This window comes from Otolemur garnettii, unplaced genomic scaffold, assembly GCF_000181295.1.
Source record: "Otolemur garnettii isolate 467f Iridium unplaced genomic scaffold, OtoGar3 scaffold00027, whole genome shotgun sequence".
Classification (NCBI taxonomy): domain Eukaryota; kingdom Metazoa; phylum Chordata; class Mammalia; order Primates; family Galagidae; genus Otolemur; species Otolemur garnettii.
In genome coordinates this window covers 20,649,308-20,656,357 of record NW_003852422.1, presented here as the reverse complement: position 1 = coordinate 20,656,357, position 7,050 = coordinate 20,649,308, and the positions used below count along the sequence as shown (strand labels likewise).

Here is a 7,050-nt window from a genome sequence, read left to right as displayed (position 1 = left end):
CAGAAGTTCTCTGTGTAGTAATCCAAGTTTCCAAAATATATAGAAATGTATATAGATTAAGGTACTTCCCCTGTCTCCTTAGAGACAGCAAAGCTTCAGAGAAAGGTGTTTACAACCTCTACAGAAGAACACCAGGCCCACAGTATGAGGCACAGAACAGCTGTGAAATAAACCACTCCCTCCAGGGAGGAAGAAAGGACAACCACTACCCCAGGTACATGGACAAAACCGCAGGGGAGATATACTGGCACTACCCAGGGGTAACTGTGCTGCTAATTCTCTGGCTGGAAAGAAAACAAGATGCATTTACAAAGGAATAATGTGAAGAGCAGAACAGAGATTTTCATCTAAATATTATGATGCTCTATGTGTGTTTGGGGCAGATCAAATGAAAAATATATGGGCCAAATGAATCAAGGATATTACTAAATTCCTTGATTTACCTTATTTGCTTCCTGAATTTTCCCCAAGGAGAAGTAACTAATTCCTGCAAAAGAATCCAAATTCTTCTCTCAGGAAATAATAGCTATATCATTGTGTCAGGGCTTAAACACTTATCATACTCAAATTCAGTCAATTGTAAGTAATTTTTTTATGTCCTAGCTACCAGTTATAATAGTGCTAATTTTAAAAATGTACCTAGAATTTAAGATTTTCCAAACTGGACTAATATGCTTCCTTGCTCCAGTCCAGGGAATGATATGATTTCCACTTAGTTGGATAAGTTGAAAACTTGAACATTATTATTTCTCCTGCCTTTACCTCCAGATTGAATCCGTTACAAATTCCTAATGACACCACCTGACAAATATTTCTTATTGCTCTCTATTTCAGCATTGTTGTCTAAGTTCTGTTATTTTCTTAGTGGAGTATTTTAGTAACTTCTTTGCTAAATAATGATTTCATATTTTTCTTCCTCTGGATGCTTCTTCCATTTTTCACTGTTTCAGTGATCTGTATTGCTCTTTTTATCTCCCCATTGGATTGTTCCACTCAGCATACAAATTGATTCAAAATTTTGATTCTGCCATCGAGGCTGGGCTCAGCTGGGTGATCCTTCTGCAGGCATTACTTGGGATCAGTCCTGTAGCTGTAGTTCTCCAGAGGCTTGAGTAGAGCTGGAAATCCATGATGGCTTCACCAACAGGTCTGGACTCTCAGCTGAAAGGCTGGAACAGCTGGAGTGTAGCTGAGCATTTCTCTCTCTGCCCTCAACATGGTAGCCCAACCTCTTTAAAAGGCGTTCCAGGCATTTAAGGAAAATATCTAATTTGAAAGTTTAAGACCAAAGCAAAACAACAGAAAAAAAAAAAGTCAATTTGGAAGATTCATAGATGACACAAAGAAAAGAAAAAAATAAAATCATCTCTCTCCTCAGAGACAAAATAGGATTAAAAATTAGTCTCATTTAAAAATATCAATTTCTGAGAAATGTTGTTTTAATAAACAGGAGGTTGAGGGTAAACTCAAGGAATTCTGCCAGAAAGAAATCATATGGAAAAAGGGGGAAAGACAGTTATCACGCAAGGATCAAGTTTCAAAATACTCTCAGACTTCTCCACAGTACTCCTAGAAGTTACCAAAAAATTGAGAAATCCTTTCAGAATTCAATGAAAAATAATTTCTAATCTAGAATTTTTTTCCCCAGGACAAAGTCTTAACTATAGTTCAGAATAGAACTATGAGGTTTGAGGCTCTGAAAGATCTTTAAAAGAGTATTTCCTATGAATGAATTTTCAGAAAAAATATTGAAAGACAGGCTCTACCAAAATGTGAAAGTAAATCAAAAATAAAATTTATCGGATCTAGGAAACAAAATCTATCACCAAAGATAGGCCAAGGGGATTATTAGGCTTATAGTAGAAGTAACTCTCCAGATGGCAGCTATACATCATGCCTACAAATTGATCAAATAGAAATCAATCAATTCAAACAGTATTAGGTATGAAGCCTCTAGGAAAGACTTTTTTCCCAGTGAAATGTAATTAATGGAATATATAAAGTTTTAACACAGGAAATTAAGTTAGTGTTAATCACAAACTAGGTAAACAAACAATTATCTGGGCAGGAAAAGGATGCTGCACAGGAAAGAAAAAATAATCCTATTACATAGCTCATCCAGAAATAGAGGTTACCTGGGTCGCTGCTGAATATTATTATTAAAATCACAATACTGAGTGGATAGGGGCCAGAGGTGGGGAATATGTATGTACAGGTTAGGGAATAAGGGGACAAAATTAAGCTAAATTCTCATCTTCCACAGTAGAAAATTGATAGGTACTACTTAAGACATAAATCCAGAAGTAGCAATACATGCAGATTATTTAAAAACACAGAAGTTAAACATCAAACAAATCAAACACAAGAATTGATAGCAATTGATTTAGAAAGTGGGAAATGATGGGAGCAGAGAAGTGATGATTTTCATGTCAATTCTTGAAGAGCTACCTGACTATTTAAATATATAATTTAGAATCAAAAACAAGCTAACGAAAATAGTTACCTTTGGAAATTCATGTTGTGTGTGTGTTTCACTTGTCCTTTCTTCCTAGTTACAAATTTTTCCGCACGTATAGCAAATGCAGTTTTGAAAGATTTTAATTCAGTCTTTCATGGCCATTAAATTGCTGATCGTTTTCACTTAGTTTTCCACTTTCTTCTCTTTATATATTCCTATATAATCAATGCTCAATTAATATATAAGAACTCAAAGTACAAATGAATATATCAAGTGACAGAGTGTGTTTAAATGGAGAAGCTGGCTGATGAAGTTCACCAGTGAAACTATGTGCCTTGGCAATTAACTGCTCCAGACCTCAAGATCAAGCAAATACGCCCTCATCTTTGAGTCTAACTCTCAGATCAAATTGCATGCAAGGAATGGTCAAAGAACTATACCTATCCTGGGGGAAATTACTGGCAAAAGTAAATAAATTCCACGTGACATCAGCAAATTGTTTTATTAAACTGGTGACACAGTGGTTTCTTCCATTGGTTGATATTAGGATCAGGTTTCTCAAATCCATGAAAATAATTTAATCTCTCAAACTTAGATTGAAAGAGAGAAAATGGAAGACAGTGGTCCAGGGCCCAGGAGAAATTTATCTTTTCCCAACTCATTGTCAGTGCTGTAGCACTTTAAAGCAATGTGTTTTTGATTCTCATGTTTGGATGGCATTTCTGCTTAGGAAATCACTCGCATTTTGATCTTTCTTTCCTTTTGGGACAGTCAGTGAAAAGTGCTTTTATAAGTTACAGTTCTGACCTTTTTAGGATTCTGTTATTTGATTAAAAAACAGAAGAGGTCGGCTGTCTAGTGGGGTTTATTGTCTGTAACAAAGCAATCAGAAATGCAACCAAAGAGTAATTTGTAAGTGGTTATGGATCCATTCGCAAGAAATATTTATTGTTACTGGTGTAATTCCACACCAAAATGAAATACGCCAGAGATCTGTTTGTCTTCCTCTCTTGAGGCCCATGGCAGCTATACCATAGGTGAAAACAATTTATAAAGATGGCATTTGGCTCCTTGAGAGATTCAAAACGCTTGAATGAGATCCAAGTGAACCCTTGCTTATTGAGCTCCCTCCTGGGGACGTGTGGTGTGGCATGAGGTGAGTCTTGCTCTATGTAGCACCTTTATTCTCTTAAACTAGTGTGGTCTGCAGATGTCTGGGCATCCCTGAGACCTTTTAAGGTGATCTATAAGTTCGAAACCATTTTCATAATAATATTACGTTAATATTTACTTTATTCTAGTGGCATAAAAACAATAGTGGTTAAAACATTAGCACCTAAGCATGAATATGAACAGTGGCAGGAACCTGCTGCTGTTTTTTAAATAGCAGCTTTACTAATATATAATTCACTTACAATTTAAAATACACATATAACTTACTCATTTCAAGTGGGAAAAGCAATGGTTTTTAGTGTCTTCACAAAAATCTGCAACTACCACTACAATCAATTTTACATTTTCATCCCTTCTAAAGAAGCCCCATGACCTCTGGGCGTCACTCCCTCACCCCTTCCAGTCCATCCCGGCTCTAAGCAATCACTAATCTACTTTTTATCTCTACAGACGTACTTTTCTGAACCTTTGATATAAATGAAATGATACCATATATAGTCTCTTGTGACTGTTTTCTTCCCGCTTAGTGTAATGTTTTCAAGTTTCGTCTATGTTTGTAGCATATATCAATTCTCCATTCATTTTATGAGCAGACAATATTCCATTGTATGGATATATGATGTTTATTCACTCACTCATTGGTTGACATTTGGGGTTGTCTTTACCTTTGGCTATTATAAACAATGTTGCTGTAAACATTTGGGTATAGGAATTTGTACGAGCCTGTTTTCATGTCTCTTAGGAGTATACCTAGAAGTGTATTTTCTAAGTTCCAGGTAACGCTACATTGAGCCATCTGAAGAACTGCCAGACTATTGTCCAAGGTAGCTACACTGCTTTACCTTCCTATTAGCAGTGAATAATGGTTCTGACCTCTCTACATTCTCACCAACCCTTGTCATTATCTGACCAGGTTAGGCAATCTCTATGGTTACTTAATATTTTTTATCTGAAAGAAAATTCTAGAAAATAATCTTAGCTGATAGCTATAATGTTAAAATGTAGTCTTCTATGCTTAAAGAAAGTGATGGGCATCAATGACTTCTGATTGTAAAATAACACATATAAGCAGTTTAATTACAATAGACTTATTAACTGTTGCTATCAGTAATAATAGTAAGAGAGTGGGTGATGGGTATTTTATAGAGGGGTGGTAATTCATATTTTTTCTTTAACTCTCTTCTGCTCATTGCCCATGTAGACATAGGTCACATGAGTCTGGCTCTACTTAATGAAGTGGTTTTACAACAATTCAGTCTGATGTCCAGGTAACAGGACCATTTGTGAAAGGTCAATTAAATACAGTTACCACAAGATTAATTCTGTAATTAGCCCAAGTTGACCAAAATACATAATCTGAATAAAGTCTGTATAACATGGTGTGAATACTTAGAAGCACACAGTCTCCAATGTGGAGTATCAGGACTTCAACAAATGTAATAAAAGAAATGCTTCCCAAGGGGAGTCAGATGAAAAATGATTCCTCTCTACCCTGAGTAATATGGCATTTTTTGCAAACTTGTAGAAACATTGCCATCACCATAGACCAAAACTTCAACTAATCTTAAACAAGACTAGCCCCCTCCTTCTGCTCCTCACAAATGATCACTCAGCCATTACCTTCCCTGTAAACATCTGTGCCAAGAAAATGTCTTTCCTCAAAGCAACATTTTGTTAAATTAATAATCATTTCTGGGACACACAAAAATCAATGGGTCCCGTTTGGTGCCTGAGGTGTCACACTGACAAATAAAGGGTGAGCCCCAATGCACACCTCTCGCTGTCTGCCTGGAGTTTTAGGCATGCCAGCTTTGAGCAGCTGTGGATTCTGTTTAATTCAGTGAATTTGCTGTTCATCAGCCCTTGGCAGGCTTTATCTCCCCATCACTCCAACAAAGGTAAGTTTGTCGTTGTCATTTCTTTTTCAATTATAGTTCCAACAACAAAGCAACTCACATATTTGTGCCACCTTCTACATTTCAATTTCTCCATAAAAAAACAAATATTTCAGTCTATTAAAAATGGCATGTTTTATGGATAATCACCTTCATAAAAGCTGTCATGTACATCTACCAAGGGCAGTAAGTATATAAAGTTCTAGCCTCAAACACCAAAACCAAGATGTTTTCTGGTGCAAATAGATATCCTTTTGGAAGAAAAATGTTGAGAACATCAACATATTTTCCATATTATAAAGGGATATTCTTGTTTGTTTGTTTTGTTTTGTTTTTGAGACAGAGTCTAAAACTGCTGCCCTGGGTAGAGTGTTGTGGCATCACAGCTCACAGCAACCTCAAACTCTTGGGCTTAAATGATTCTCTTGCCTCAGCCTCCCAAGTAGCTGGGACTACAGGTGCCCACCACAACACATGCCTACTTTTTTGTTGCAATTGTCAATGCTGTTTAGCTGGCCCAGGCTGGGTTCAAACCCACCAGCTTTAGTGTATGTGGCTGGCACCATAACCTCTGTGCTATAGGCGCCAAGCCTAAAGGGACATTTTTGAACTCATTAATACAATATCTGGTATAAAAATGCATGTAAGCCTTGAAATTTTAGTTGCTGGGACTGTACTATCAAGGTCACAGCTTATTGTTGCTTTTTGCTCTCTTGACCTTTCTGGCAATGAACTTAGGATCTTATGTCTTACTGCTGATTTTGTATACTGAGAAAAGCTTCAGAGCATTTTTTCAGTTATCAGTAGCAAAGCAATAACTAGCATGATGATGAAAGAGGGAATGAGCCTTCCTGTGTCTTATGGACAGTGATTTTGATATTGAAGGCTGGGATCGAATCTTCAGTTTTCAAGCAACCAATATTTCGTGTGTTAAAATCATCACCAGCAGCAGCATCACCACCACCGTTACTGCCATTTATTAGCTGCCTACTGAGATAAGTGTAAGCTTTATGCGGGAGCTTTTACACGCACTTACTATGATTTGTTTGCAAAGATGGTCACAAGAATCTCTCCCATTCTGTGGGCTGGTCTCCTTGCAACGTGACTCTGCCATTCTTCCTGTCAGGAAGCAGTTTATTTATCTCTTCCCTTCAACCTAGTCTGGTCTTGTTCGACTGAGTAGAAGTGACTGTAGGATTCCTGAGCCTCAGTTACATGAGGCCTTTCAGGTTGCACAGCTTCTATTCTTGCCCTCCTGTGGCCCTGAAGCCACCATGTAGAAAGACAGGTCTAGTTTCTTGGCAGATAATGAACCATGGGGGGGATTGGGAGAAAATACAGAACAAGAAAGGCCAGGTAACAACAATAAAACATGAAAATGAGGCCATCTTGGACTATCCAGCCCCAGTTGAGTTACAAGATAATATTGGCTATGTGACTGACCACAGGCAAGACCACCACATAAAACACCCACCTGCCTCCAGACCAGATTTCCAACTCACAAAACCCTAAGGAAATAAAAGG

General features: G+C 37.3%; 1 long non-coding RNA gene across 1 annotated transcript; it reads right to left on the bottom strand.

Moving 5' to 3' along the window:
• Positions 1–214: 214 nt before the first annotated feature.
• On the bottom strand, positions 215–6,813 carry LOC111724845. The gene is made up of 3 exons (XR_002773057.1): positions 6,563–6,813; positions 2,504–2,673; positions 215–1,266 (listed from the first exon to the last, which is right to left on the bottom strand). It is a non-coding gene; the product is annotated as an uncharacterized LOC111724845 (long non-coding RNA).
• Between the last annotated feature and the right edge of the window lie 237 nt (positions 6,814–7,050).